This window comes from Diceros bicornis, chromosome 40 (assembly GCF_020826845.1).
Source record: "Diceros bicornis minor isolate mBicDic1 chromosome 40, mDicBic1.mat.cur, whole genome shotgun sequence".
Lineage (NCBI taxonomy): Eukaryota > Metazoa > Chordata > Mammalia > Perissodactyla > Rhinocerotidae > Diceros > Diceros bicornis.
In genome coordinates, this window is record NC_080779.1 from 7,135,856 (window position 1) to 7,151,349 (window position 15,494).

The following is a 15,494-nucleotide window of genomic DNA, read 5'->3' on the forward strand; positions in this document are numbered from 1 at the left end:
AAATAGCCCCAAACAATTAAGTTCAACTGACACTCAACAAAGATGTAAACACAATTTGATAGAGGAAGGATAGTCTTTTCAACAAACGGTGCTGCAGTAATTGGATATCTATGGGCAAAAATGTGAACCTAAGAACCTAGACCTAAATCTCACACTTTACACAAAAATTAAAATAGATTTAAATATAAAACATAAAATTATTAAACTTTTAGAAGATAGTAGGAGAAAATCTTTAGGACCTAGGGCTCAGTGAAGAGTTTTAAGATATGACATTAAAAGTATGATCCATAAAAGAAAAAAAAATGATAAATTCAAGTAAATGGAAACTTGAAACTTTTGCTCTGCAAAAGACCCTAAGATGATGAAAAGACAAGGTATATTTACAAATCACATGTATGACAAAGGACTCTTATCTAGACTACATAAAGAACTCTCAAAAATCAACATTGAAAACATAATCTGATTAGAAAATGGCTGCAGACATGAAGAGATATTAAGATGGCAAATAAGCACCCAAAAAGATGTTCAATATCATTAACCATTAGGAAAATGCAAATTAAGACCATACACAATATCCTTACACATATATTTGAGCAACTAAAATAAAAAAAAATGATGACAATACCAAATGCTGGCAAGGATGTAGAGAAACTGTACCATCATATATTGCTGGTGGGAATGTAAAGTGGCACAGCAACTCTCCAATAATATGTATTCTTTTGTGTCTGAACTATATCCCTCGACACTGTGTTTGTGAGACTCACCCATGTTGTTGCATGTAGCTATAGTTGGTTCATTTTTATTATGGTACAATATTCCATGCATGAATATATCATAATTTATGTTTTATGGTTGAAGGACTTTGGAATGCTTTCAGATTGGGGTAATAAAATAATACTGCCACAAAAATTCTTTTTTTTTATTACTGGTATTGTCAGTCTTTTACTAAATTTTATTCATTCTGTTATAGAGAATAATTACAGATTTAATTTGTATTTCTCTGATTATAGAGGAGGTTGAACATCTTTCCAGATTTGTTGGTCACTTGTATATGTTCCTGTATGAAGCATCTGTTTAATTCTTTTGTTTATTTTCTGTAGAGTTGTTGTCTATTTCTTACTGATTTGTAAGTGTTGCAAGTGTCTTCTCTCATTCTGTGAATCACACTTTCTATTTTTTTTTCTTGCCTATAACAGGTTATCACATTAGGCCATTTTCTCACATGGCAGAGGAATGTCTGCAATGCCTTTGTTATTGGCTATATGTTGAGAGTATCCATCTTAAGTTGTGCAGTATTATCAACCTCTTATTTCATGACATCTGCTTTCTCATTAGCTCAACATTATGAACTCCTTCCATATTCTGTAATGAGGGAAGTTTATTTTGTTTTTGTAGTCCAACCAACTTTCTTCATTGATTTTTATCGTGACAAAATACACATAACATAAAATTTATCACTATAAGTGTACAACTCAGTGGCATTAAGTACATTCACAATGCTGTGCAACCATCACCACTATCCTTATGCAGAACTTTTTCATCATCCCAAACAGAAACTCTATACTCGTTAAAAAATAACTCTCTATTTTTCCCCTCCTTCCAGGCCCTAGTAACATCTATTCTACTTGCTGTTTCTATGAATTTGCATACTCTATGTACCTTATTTAAGTAGAATCATACAATATTTGCCTTTTTATGTCTGGCATATTTCACTTAGCATAATGATTTCGAAGTTCATCCATGTAGCATGTATCAGAATTTTATTTCTTTTTAAAGGCTGAATAATATTCCATTGTGTGTGTATAAACGTATATGTATGTATACCACATATATATATATGTACATATACCACATTTTATTTATCCATTTATCTGTTGATAGACATTTGGGTTGTGTATCAGCCAAGGTTCTCAAGAGAAACAGAACCAATAGAATATATATGTATATAAAATATATAAAGAGATTCATTATATGGAATTGGTTCACTAGATTATGAAGCTGAGAAGTCCAACAATCTACCATCTGCAAGCTGGAGACTCAGAAAAGCCAGTGGTGTAGTTCCAGTGTGAGTCTGAGACCTGAGAACCAGGAAAATTGATGGTATAAAGTCCTAGTTAGACACCTGAGAACCAGAGGGCTGATGGTATAAACTCTAATCCAAGGGCAGGAGAAGACTGATTTCCTAGCTCAAGCAGTCAGGTAGAGAGAATTCCCCCTTCCTTTGAATTTTTGATCTATTCAGTCTCTCAATGGATTAGGCGATGCCCACTCACATTGGAGAGGGCAATCTGCTTTACGCAGTCTACTAATTCAAATGCTAATCTCTTCCAGAAACACCCTCACAGACACACCCAGAAATAATGTTTAACCAGATATATGGGCAGCCCATAACACAGTCCAGACACATAAATTAATGTTGTTTCTGTCTGGAAATTGTGGCTATTGTGAATAATCCTGCCACGAATTGGTGTGCAAATATCTGTTTGAGTTCCCACCTTCAATTCTTTCGGAAATATACTCAGAAGTGGAATTGCTGGGTCATATGATAACTTTATGTTTAACTTTTTGAGAAACTACCATAATGTTTTGCACAGCAGCTGTACCATTTTACATTCCCACTAACAATGCACCAGGGTTCTAATTTCTCTGCATCCTCACCAACACATATTTTCCAATTTTTTAAAATAATACCCAACCTATGTTTGTGAAGTGGTTTCTCGTGGTTTTGATTTGAATTTCTCTTATGATTAGGGATTTTGAGCATATTTTTATGTGCTTATTGGTCACTTGTATATCTTCTAGGAGAAATGTCTACTCAAGCCCTTTCTCCACTTTTAAATTGGATTGTTCATTTTTTTATTCATGAGTCTCAGGAGGTTTTATATATTCTAAGTATTAATCCCTTATCAGATATATGCTTTGCAAATATTTTCTCCCTTTCTGTGGTTGCCTTTTCACTCTTTTGATAGTGTTCTTGATGCACAAGAGGTTTTACTTTTGATGAAGCCAAATTTATGTATGTATACATATATTTATTTATTTTTGGTTGCCTGTGCTTTTGGTGTCATATTCAAGAAATCACTGCCAAATCCAATGTCATGAAGGTTTTTCCCTATGTTTTCTTCCAAGAGTTTTGTTGTTTTAGCTTTTATGTTTAGGTCTTTGATCTATTTTGAGTTAATTTTTGTATATTGTACAAAGCAAAGGTCCACTTTTATTCTTTTGCATGTGGATATCCAGTTTTTCCAACACCATTTGTTGAAAATATTGTCCTTTCCTCATTGAATGCTCTTGACACCCTTGTCAAAAATCAATTGACCATAAATGCAAGGGTTTATTTCTGAACTCTCTATTCTATTCCACTGGTCTATGTGTCTGTCCTTATGCCAGTACCACACTGTTTTGATTTCTGTAGCTTTGTAGTAAGTTCCGAAATCAGGAAGTATGAGACTTCCAACTTTGTTCTTCTTTTTCCAAGATTGTTTTGACTATATGGGGTCACATGGGATTCCAAATGAATTTTAGGATAAGCTTTTCATTCTCTTAATGAATGAATGCCTTTGGGTGAACCTCTTTTATTACAGTACAGAGAAATTTCCTATCCCAAGGTTAGAGAGAGGCCAACACGACATCTTGTTCCCATAACAAAGGCACAGTTCTGGAAGAAGGATGAAGTCCATGAGGTAAGTTCGGATGCTGCCATGGTGCAGCTTTGGTGCAGCAAGTAGTGCCCTCCAATTGTGGTGCCAGCACTGGTACTCAGAGCAAGAACCAACTGTTTGAGAGGCAGATAATGCTCAGCAAGGACTGAGGCACAAAAAAGATTTATTTTTGAACACAAATGAGATTTACCCCTCCCTCCGTTCCTTCAATCTAGGGATGCTGGAAATAAAATGGGAAAGACTGTGAGACAATATCGAGTGTCTAGCAATGGAGAACTAGAAAAAGAGCTGGCAAAACTCTATCTGCTACTGTTGGTGGAACTAGTATATTGTGACCTGGGAAAAAGAAAGAGTGGGCAAAGAATGAAATATTTCACTGGATTTCAGAGTAACCAATCTCATGATAGAGATGAGTCTTTTTACTGTGGTAAGTGGCATCATGGTGCCACTTACCATATGGGAGCCAAAAGAGGAAGTGGCTAATGTTAACTGAAGACATGGAGAAGGTGTCAGATAAGAAGGGATAGCCAAATTGGGTTAGGAAAGAAGACTAAGATACCAATAACTTGGGGAGGAGAGAAGATGAATAGAAACCAAAGGTTCTCAAACAGTGTTGCAGAAATTTTTCAAGTTGCCTTTAGGCCAAAAGAAATGTCTAATAATTTAGTTCCATTTATTAATTAGGTCCAAACAACTTTAAAAAGTATATATATTTTAACATTTAGTACAGTCAATCCTCATTATTCACAGATTGCATATATGTAAATTCACCTATTTGCTAAGATATATTTGTAACCCCAAAATCAATACCCACGGCACTTTCATGGTCATTCGCAGACATACACAGAGTGTTGAAAATTTTGAGTCAGGTAAAGAATACGTTTCCAGTTGAAGTCAAGCAAGGTGATGCTCTGCCCTCTTGTTTCAACTCATACTGTAAACATGTGTTCTTTTCATGGTCTATTGAGTGCCATATTTATCACATTTTCAGGCTTTTTGATGATGATTTCACTGTTTAAAATGCCCCCAAGTGTAGCACTGAAGTATTGTCTATGTTCCTAAGCACAAGAAGGCTGCGAGGTGCCTTACAAAGAAAATACATGTGTTAGATAAGCTTCCTTCAAGCACGCGTTATAATGCTGTCAGCTGTGAGTTCAATGTTAACGAGTCAGTAATATATATTAAATAATGTCTTTAAATGGAAACACAAATAAAACAAGGTTATGAATTGATCAGTTGATGAAAATGTTGGGGTCAGGAGCTTGAGAAACCAATCTCATATTTCTCCTAGGAGCAATGATTCAGTATTCACTAATTAACTGTTTGCGGGAACATTCTAGAACGTAACTACCACAAATAACAAAAATCAACTGTAGCTATTTAAAAAACAATACATATAAATTGAAGGAAAAAACATACTTTTACTTCTTTCGTAAATATCTAAAATTATTTAATAATATGTGTGCCTACTGAGCACCACACAAGTTCTCAAATTTGGAATCAGGTTGAACACCGCTGCCTTCATTCCTGGTTCCATTTTGATTTTCACATGATACTTACTTTTAATCACAACAACTGCCAGAAACACAATTTCACAGAGATACAATATCATTAATAACAATGTAGCACAATCTAATGTCGAGACTATCAAACCACATTATCCCACAGGTATCAAGTATAACTGAGTTTCCTTTGGTAATTTAAAATATCCTGTAGTATCTCAGTAAGTTTGCTGTGGTATGCTGGACACCTCTGCACACGGTTTGGGAACCATGGGTCTAACTAAAGAAAGAATAAAGACACAGTGAAATTGAATAGTTTGTTTAAGGAAAATCAATTTGGTTATTTTTCCAACATGAAAAACAATTGTATACACATGAGAAATCGCAGAAAAATAAGACTGGATAATGAAGTTTGAACCAGCAGAAGACTTTGAATACCACTTTAAAAATGTTTAGCTTTTATTCTGGAGGCATTAGAGAGCCAAAGATTTTACAGAGAGGAGGGCAGAATGGCAAATCTGTACATAGACATGTTTATATGATATGTAGACCTATCTACACATAGAGACAGCTAAACTCATATATATGTTATACATACATTATATATGAATATATATTTATATGTATAAATAAATATATAATTATATACAAATATATAATTATAATAAATATATATATATATTTTTAGGAACACAATATGGTGGCCATGAAGGATGGATTGAATTGGGGAGAAATTAGAGGTAGGACGACCAGACTGTACAATAGCTGGGTGTGAGATGATAAGAATCTGACCCAAAGCAATAGAAGCAGAATGGAATATTTTTAAGAGATGGTGTAAATATAGGAGTTAAATAATTTAATTAGATATTGGAGATAAAGGGATGTGTATGTTTGACTTCCAGCTTCTTAGCTTGGGTCACTGAGTAGAAGGTGAGGCCATTAACCAAGCTACCTCCTGACTTGAGTTTAGAATTCTTTTCGCTAGTGTTAGGTGAGAAGGATAAATTAAGGCTCAGTTTTTGTCTATGTGTCAGTTAACCTTTTAACATATACTGCTGGTATCCACCACTGTTTCATTTTTCTGTCAATGTTAAACCATATTTAGTACTGATAGCCTAAAACCTTGCTCCTTTTAGAGTTTGAGAGGCTAAGCCAGTACATTCCAGGCTGTTTTCAGATTTTGTTTTTAAGAGAAGCCTTACGAATCTATGCCCCTTGGTATACACACCCAGGCAACTCTTCTAAGATTGCACACCAGGGTAACAGTTATTACCCATATTCCCTCAGGACCACAAACTCTGCCCATTGAAAACAGAGATGGGGCTCCTTGGGGAAGAAGCAAGTTTATGTAAGGGCCTTGCTATGGACTGAATATTTATGTCCCCCCAAATCCTACATTGAAGCGCTAATCCCCAGTGAGACAGTGTTTGGAGGTGGTATCTTTGGGACATAATTAGGTTTAGATGAGGTCATACGGGTGGAGCCTCCTGATGGGATTAGTGTCTTTATAAGAAGAGGAAGAGACACCAGAGCTTCCTGTCTCCACCATGTGAGGACACAGCAAGAAGGCTGCCATCCCCAAGCCAGGAAGAGGGCCCTCACCAGAAACTGAATCTGCCAGCACCCTGATCTTAGACTTCCATCCTCCAGAACCGTGAGAAATAAATTTCTGCCGTTTACCACCTGTCTATGGTATTTTTGTTATGGCAGCCGGAAGCGACTAAGACAAAGATAATGAGTTTAACTGTAGGCCTGAGGAGTTCTAGATGCCCAGCAGGCAGACACATGCCTGGTGCTGGCCTGGGGAAGAGGGCAGTGGGTGCCTCATGCAGGGGACATCATCCTAGAGGTGCTGCTAGTGCCCTGAGGCTGAACGCTAGAGAGGCCGAGCCCAGCACCAAGGAAAGCCTCCACTTACAGGACGAGTGGAGGGAAACAACCCACAGAGATTACTGGAAGAGCACCCAGACTTTAGGAGAAAGAGGACAGCGTCCAGGTGGACGCCGTGGGGCGCAGGGCCGAGGAGTGAAGGGGAGGTAAAGGAGGCAGAGCTAGCGCGTTCATTTGGATCCACCTAAAGCACATTTATAGAGCACTGAATCCGAGAGACGACATCCTTTCATTGATTCAAGCAGGGGAAAGAGATGCCACAGAAAGTACATAGTTATGCTTTAAAAGTATATACTTCTTTATAATATTTAATAAATAAATAGCATCCATTATCATTGCTGTCTGCTGTTCTCCATTCTCCTTCTCTCCTGGGTTTTGCTCCATCACCTTCTCAATGAGGCTTTCCCTGATCAGACTTTCAAAAATAGCAACTCTCCCATTCCCGGCATTCCCTATCTCCCTTTCCTGCTTCATTTTTCTCTATAGCTCTTATTATCATCTGGCATACTATATAATTTATGTATTTATTTGCTTACTGTCCGTCTCTTCCCAACTCTGCACCAGAACATAAGCTCCACGAGGCCTGGGACTCTTATTGTATTTTTCACTGGTATTTCCCGGCACCTAGAACAGGTCCTGGCATGTAGAAGACAGTAAATATTTGTTGAGTGTTGTTGCAGTTTCGTTACATGCAACAAAAATACTGTGTGCCATGAAGCCACATTTTAAAAGGACTTAATATGGTCTGGGGTATCAGTAAGTTTTCTCTGAGAAAATGAGATTTAAGTCGAGGTGTGAAGGATGGAAAGAAATGAGCTGGCGGACGCAACAGAAAGAAGAGAGCCAAGACCGAGGCAGGATGGCCCCCGAGCACAGGGAGCAGGGGAGTGGTGGTGTTAGGAAGAGGGATGCAGCAGGAGAGTCAGGTCACGCAGCCCCGAGGGGCAGTGGCCAGGGTCCTCGGCAATTATTGAGGGAGTTTAAGCTCAGGCTATTGTCAACCAGCCACGGAATCTCACCACATTTTAGAACATTTTCATGGTCAAATATACTCCAACCCTATAGCATCACGGTTCTCAAACTTTTTCATCTTGGGACTTCTTTCCACTCAAAAATTATTGAGGACCCTCAAGAGCTGCTATTCATGTGGGTTATATCTATTGCATATTTACCAAAATGAAAACTGAGAAATTTTAAATATTTAATTATTTAAAAATAACAATATTAAGCTATTATATTTTAACACAAGTAACATATTTTTGTGAAAAGGTAACTATATTTTCCAAAACAAAACCAAACAAAATCTCGGAAGAAGAATCACACTGCTTCACATTTTTGCAAATTGCTTTCATGTCTGATTTAAAATACAAGTGAATTCTCATAAGTGCTTCTGCAATCCATCTGCATATCAATCACACAGCCTCTAGAAAACTCCACCATACGCTCACAAGAGAATGAGAGTAAAAAGGGAAAATAACATCTAGTATTATTATGAAAATAGTTTTGACTTCAGGAACCTGTTTTGAGAGGCTTTGAGGCCCCAGGCCACACGTACAGGTCTTCTGCTCTCTTGCTCAGGAAGACATCTATGGAACGTAACCCACCTGCAGGAGGACAACCCACGCTGACATCACTGAACTCTTCCTTCAAGAATGTTCTTAATGGATATTATTATTCTCCAAAAAAGTCAAATCATGAATGTGCATGCATTTTTCCTCTTCTCATTTCTCAAGGATTCAATAGATAGGACATCCTCCACAACCTATGTAAACTAGAAGAAAAAAAGATAACATTTTAAAGATGATAACCTTTTCAGATGAATAAATTATTCATTGTATCTCATCAATACTGCTACCATGGTGTTAGGTGAACTAAGAGGGCAAAAGAGATCAATTCTGTCCCTCTAATATTTTTACATGTCACAAGATAATTGGTTCCTCTTAGTCAAATCACTCAAAAATTTAAAAATTATTTCTTGTGTTGGGGCTCAGGGCAGGCCACCCCCAAACATGCCAAAGTGGTATATTGATTATTTTGAATTAAAGTCACTTGAGAAACAGCCGGTGCAAGAAGGACACTCTGACCCTCTCCGTCCCCCTGAAAGGAGGAAATAAATCTCCTATAGAAAAGGTGCCCTCGCTGCACCAGAAGGTAAAGAGACCTTATCACCAGAGATAGGGAATTCAGGGCTGAGAAGGCTGTGTGAACAAACTCTACTCAATCTTTTGACTTAGGTAAGTATCCAAACCTAAGTTTCTTTGTCTCATCGGTTCAGTTCTTCACAAAATTTGTATCTTTGCTTAAAAACAACATAAGGGGCCAGCCCAGTGGTGTAGGGGTTGGGTTCACACGCTTTGCTTCAGCATCCCAGGGTTCACAGGTTCAGATCCTGGGCACAGACCTGCACACTGCTTATCAGGCCAAGCTGTGGCAGGCGTCCCACATATAGAGTGGAGGAGGATGGGCATGGACATTGGCCCAGGGCCAATCTTCCTCAGCAAAAAGAGGAGGATTGGCAACAGATGTTAGCTCAGGCCTAATCTTCCCCACCAAAAATAAAAATTAAAAAAAAAATAAAAAATACATAAAAGCTGCCTGCCTTTGTCACTTGTCTAATATCTGTTTGATGCTCCTGTATGCACAAAATTAAATTGGTTTTTCTCTTGTTAATCTGTCTCATTTCAATTTAATTCTTAGACCAGCCAGAAAAATTAGGAGGGTAGAAGAAAAGTTTTTGCCTCCTCTACACTTCATGTAATATCATACAGGTTACTTTGGATATTCTTTTTTACTTTTATTGATTTTTGAATTAAGAAATTTATGGCTATCTAAATTGTGCTATTTAATATATAACTTACAATCAATCCTAGTCACGTAAGAATTCTCTTGGGAAGCATGTATTGATTTTAAACTGTGTTAGACCAGATCTAGAAATATGTTGCGGAGAATAACTTGAGCTGAACCTGAGAAATATCAGACAACTTAGTACTTCTTCAAAACTAATGTGTAGGGTTTTAAAAAAAAATTTGGTCCAAAGTTTCCACTTTATATTCGTGCTTCCGATGTCTCTTAAATTAGTGCCATTATTATTCATTAGTTTCTACAGCTAAAGCTATTTTGTACTATTTCTATCACCGACTGAAAAATATTTAAATTGCTGTAGGATTTAGACTTCTGAAATGGAATGGTGTTTTCAACTCTGGTGTAACTGTGTGTCAGTACAGGCTGCTTCACCTTAAAATGATTAGTGTTTTGTGAGAGATGTACAACAAATTGCAGGGCTAATCAATGGGAAAATTACCCAGAGGTTGAGGTAGGTTCTAATTAATTATATTGCTAGCTGTTAGAAAGAGGTCTTTGAAAAGGTAATCAAAGAAACATCACATATGGGCTGTTTGTTCTTGTAGGACTATTTTTAAAAAGGAAATTTCCTGATAGTCTTTAGCCCATCTCCACTTCCTCCCAAGGATCTGGGATGGAATTAGGTTTCCTTCTGGCAACTTTCCCTGGGGTCTCCCGTCTCCCCGTGTGGAAATAAATGAAACAACAGAAATTAATTTTCTCACAGTTCTGGAGGCTGTAAGTTCAAGACCAACGTTTCAGCCAAGTTGGTTCCTTCTGAGGCCTCTCTCCTTGGCTTGCAGACGGCCATCTTCCGGCTGTGTCCTCAAGTGGTCTTTTCTCTGCGAGATGGTATCCTTGGTGTCTCTCTGTGTATCCTAATCTCCTCTTCTCATAAGAACACCAGTCACATTGGATTAGGGCCCACCCAAATGACTTCATTTTAAATTAATTACCTCTCAAAAGGCCATGTCTCCAAATACAGTCATATTCTGAGATACAGGGTTTTAGGGCTTCAACATACGAATTTTAGAGAGACATAATTCAGCTCATAACCATGCGCTAACCAGAAATGGGACATCTTATGTGATTAGTTAGGGGAACATATTTGGCTTTCTATGTACAGTCTTAAGTTGGAAGTGGGGGCAAGAATTTGAGAAGCTGGCTGTTATCAAGCCCTGACTGGGGCTGATTGTACAAAGGCTGTGGTTTGGCTTCCTGGTCTGGTTGCTGCAGATTTTGGGTCATGATCGTGGAAGATCAAAATTTGGCCACCCCAAAATATCTCTCTTTACCTTGATTATTTTCTCTGACAGACATTTGACCTCCCCCACTAACTGCCTAAAGGAATTTATAACTCTGGGTATGGACAGACTGGCAGGGTCCTCACTAAGCCCATTCTTTTCAAAGTTCTGTTTATCAAATATTCACATTTGTAAAGGTATCTCCCTCTGTGTATTGGGAAGAGGGGGGAGATGACCTTTTCTATGGAAACTCTTATCAGGACGGAAGAAGAGGACTTAAATCTACATACTCTTGATTACTATAATTCCTGTCTCTCCGGCCACATTCTGTATAGGTTGTCTGACAAGAAAGTTGTCTGTCAAAGAACTGTCTGACAAAGATTTATACTTCTCTCTTCATGTGAATTGTCTTCTTCCCTTCTGAAATTCCAACCCACTACCCGCCCCCAACATCCTCCTTTGTCTACCTGAATATGCTATTTAAGGTGAAAACTTTCGCCATTTGTCGAGAAATTCAGTTTCCCTGGTTTCTCCCATGTACACATGTTATTAAACTAGGTATTATCTTCTCCTGCTAACCTGTCTTTTATTTGGCCAGCCATAAGAATGTTAAGGGAAAGGGCGGAGGGGGATTCTCCCTCTTCCCCAACAGAGTTTTATCGTCATATATGGTCTGGATGTTGTTGGTTTGTATGTTCAGTCTCACCTGGACAAGAATAGAAGCTAGTGAGAGCAAGCACTTGTTCTGTCATTGACTTTTATGTCTTTAGATCCTAGAATTGAACTGGCAAATAGCTTGCACTCAACAAACAGTTGCTGAAGAAATGGATTCAGGGTCAGAACATTCTTCAGTAACAAATAGTCTTATGTGTCTCTCTTACCCTCCATAACCGGATTTTCTTATCTACAAAATGGGCACACGCCCATCCTTTCAATAACAGCTGTTGCATATTGAACAATTACCATATGTTCAATTGGAGTGGGCACTTTGAAGTCACTATCTCATTTAATCCTCTGAGCAGCTCTACGACATGGATTATTATTCTCATTTTTTAGATGAGGAAATAGATTCAGTTATTCTTTTGCCTTATGAACACTTCAAAAGACTAAATGAATTTTGAAAAAAAAAATCTATGGGTTGGCTAAGCTACAAAACAAAGGTTTCTTCCTGATTTTAGCAATGTATAATGGCTTCTGAACAACTGAGTATCAGAAATTCATTGTTCAAACTGACCACATACATTTTGTTTCACTGATTAAGTTTGAAGAAAACATCTATAGGTGATTTTCCTCCCTAAGGTACTAATTTCACTTACGGAATGGCAATCTCAGGTAAATCAGAACTGAAGACATTATGCTTAAAGAAAACGGTCCTAAACATGTCAGCCTCAGTTTCCCCATCTGTAAAATAATCTATGGGTTTATTGTGAGAATTGAATGGCAAAATAAATAGAAGAGAAATACGTATTTTCTATGAGTAGCAGTTAAGTGAAAACACATACTCCAGATCCAGCAACGGTACAGTTAGAAAATATGTGCTCTTCACCTCCTGCCCGAGCTCAAACGCTTCTCAGCTGGGAGACTCACCGAGCTTCCTGATCGACTGCTAACCAAGGACAAGTTCCTGAAGATGGGAGAATGTTCCCTGTGAAACACAGCTGTCATCGGTCAACAGTGGGCACAAAACAGGTCAGTGGAGGAACCCTGAGTTTAAAAACAGAAAAGGAATTTCACGTTATTATGAGCAAATGGATAATACCAAGCGGCTTTCTCATGCTTTCTATTTGTGGGAATAACTTTATTCTCGTTTTTTGTTTTGTTTTTTTTTTTTTGTTTAAGGAAAGGAATATTAAAGTGCCAGAAGAGCCCAGGAATTTCTCACGAATCTGTAGACTAAAAAAAAAAATGAAATAATATGCTCCTATTTGGGGTGCCTCTAAGCAATTAAACTAAAGGATGTCAAAATATTTTATTTATCATCACACTTTGACAGAAACAATCACCAGTTGATAGCGTTATGTCTATCCACTGGCTTTCTGATTTCTTTAGAAAGCAAAAGATTGTCAGTTTATAGTCCCACTTTGTTTACTACCCCAACCATAAATAAGAAATTCAGTCTGGGGCCAGCCTGGTAGCGCAAGCGGTTAAATGTCTGCGTTTGGCTTCGCCTGCCCGGGGTTCGCAGGTTGGGATCCTGGCAGCACACCAACATACCAGTTGTCAAGCCATGCTGTGGTGATGTCCCATGTAAAGTAGAGGAAGATGGGCACGGATGTTAGCTCAGGGCCAATCTTCCTCAGCAAAAAAAAGAAAAGAAAAAGAAAAAGAAACACAATCTACTTAAAATTTTACAACAGTGATTTGCATATCTCCCCTCAGGTGGTAATTTTTCTACAACATAAAGTTAATTGTTATTTGGCCACTCATTTAACTTCTCATTAAGATTTCTTTAAGGTAGTCAGGACATTAGCTTTTGCCGTATTTATTGCAAAGAAACAGGAAGTGTGTAAAATACAAATACACTGTAAGAAGCGTATACAAATTATTTTTCTACTTCACGGTTAAAGTGTTTTAATAATGGCTACTGCCCTTTATTAATGACTACAATTTATTAAGTATTACATTCCAGGCACCAGGGGAGACACTTGAACACAAGCTCTCTACTTCTTATAACAAACCGTGAAGGTAGCTACTCTCAAGTACATTATACAGATGAGAAAACCAAGGCCCAGCGTTTGCCACCCGGCCGACAAGAGGTGGAGATTTCTGCATGACTCCCTCTCCCACCGCCACCGTCACCCCCACTAGCTGCGAGACTAGATCACGTCACTTTTTTTACTTTCTTTTAGCCACACTGTACGTATTTCACATTTATGTAACATTGTTGTTGCTGTTGTTTCTAAATCCGTGTGATACATGGTCCATCCCTTCGTGCAGCCCCGCAGAATTCCAGGTATCAGAACCCGTGAACACAATCGGAGCAATACTCAGGAAGCGTTTTCGGCCCTCACTTTTCATTGAGTACAATGCCTTTTGCCCGGTTTTAGTTGAACCCCTGTGATGTTTTAAATTTCTGCAAGCTTCTTAGGGGAAGGAAAGAGATTTTATTCACCTTTGCCTGTCTACTGCCCAGCCCAGAGTCCCCAGCACGTAGTAGGCACTCAATATATACTGAATGAATTGGATACCTAGTTAATTGTTTTCTTCTTAAAGCCTCAGTTAGTTAAATGAACTTACACACGAATTTTAGAATAGTGATTTAGTAAAGGATTTGTGTCTCCAAAATGTTAGCCCCTGCAGGGACCTGGGAGGGAGGGGAAGGCGAATCACCTGCTGTCCCTCTGCGATGGGCACGACCAGGTACTATCACCCTACTCAACCTTGCTCCACCTGGGGGCTCCCCACAACTTAACAGCCCTCTGGGGCCGCGAGGACCACCGGGTGGGGAGCGGGCTGCGCGCACGCCGGAGGCACGTTGAAGTTCAAAGGAGCGTGTTTACCAGCAAACAAAGGGCGGCGCGATCTCGGGTCCCGGGACCCGGGACCAGCTGCGGCCGCCTCGGAAGCGCAAGAGGGCCGCGGTGACGAATGGACATTCCGCACCCGAGCAGACGGACACCGGATCTGCGGCTCCAGCTGCCCGGCCCATGGCCGCCGCCCGCCCCCGCGGCCGGTCTGCACGTGCCCGGCGAGCAGCCGCGGGCGCCACCGTCCCGAGAACTTTCCGTCCTTCTCGGGCTAGGGGTCGGCGGCGGGGAGCGACCGGGGCCTCTAGGGAATTCCTTCACCCGACTCGGCGGGCGGACCTTCCCAAGTGGAAGGTGTCCGCTCCCAAGTCCAGCCCCGACCCTCGGGCGCCTCGGAGAAGCTCCCGGGAACGACGGCCAGGCGGCAGCGCGGAGCCGGGCCGAGCGGGAGGAACAAAGGGAGCAGCGGGCCGGGGAGGATGCTGCGCTCCCCTGCGCCCCACCCGGCCGGCTCGCGGGCGCTGCCTCGCGCGCAGGTAGCCCGGCCTTTGGCGCGGCAGGAGGGTGTGTTTGAGCGGGGTACACAAAGACTCACTTCCGCGGGGCCAGGCGCCCGGACTCCCCTCCCCGTCACTCACGGCCGTTCACATTCCTGCATCCCTGCCGCGGACGCGGGCCTGAGTGCCCGTGAGTGCCGAGCGCGGTGCCAGGCGGAGCCTGTGCAGGTAACCCTCAGAGGCACTAGGCTGGCTGGAGGCGGCGGCGGGGGAGAGGCATGCCTTTTTAGGCAGCTGCGCCGCCCGCGCCGCCCCACGCTGCCCGAGTCTGCAGTCACTCTCCGCCAGCAGCTGGGCTCGGCGCGCAGCGGGGGGGCGCCCCGCCGTGCAT

General features: G+C 40.3%; 1 protein-coding gene and 1 long non-coding RNA gene across 4 annotated transcripts in view; one reads left to right on the forward strand and one right to left on the reverse strand.

Moving 5' to 3' along the window:
* Positions 1 to 5,857: 5,857 nt before the first annotated feature.
* LOC131399829 (uncharacterized) lies at positions 5,858 to 15,402 on the reverse strand. Of its 2 annotated transcripts, none has more exons than XR_009217243.1 (4): positions 15,202 to 15,402; positions 12,727 to 12,843; positions 10,621 to 11,845; positions 5,858 to 8,825 (listed from the first exon to the last, which is right to left on the reverse strand). It is a non-coding gene; the product is annotated as an uncharacterized LOC131399829 (long non-coding RNA). The 2 variants fall into 2 exon arrangements; XR_009217244.1 differs by having other exon boundaries at positions 14,640 to 15,402.
* The window catches only part of ST6GAL2 (ST6 beta-galactoside alpha-2,6-sialyltransferase 2), a 73,974-nt gene continuing 73,640 nt past the window's right edge, over positions 15,161 to 15,494 (forward strand). For both annotated transcript variants that reach the window (XM_058534348.1, XM_058534352.1), the window contains exon 1: positions 15,161 to 15,331. The gene's annotated coding sequence lies outside the window, so the exon portion shown is untranslated. The remainder of the gene's footprint in view (positions 15,332 to 15,494) is intronic.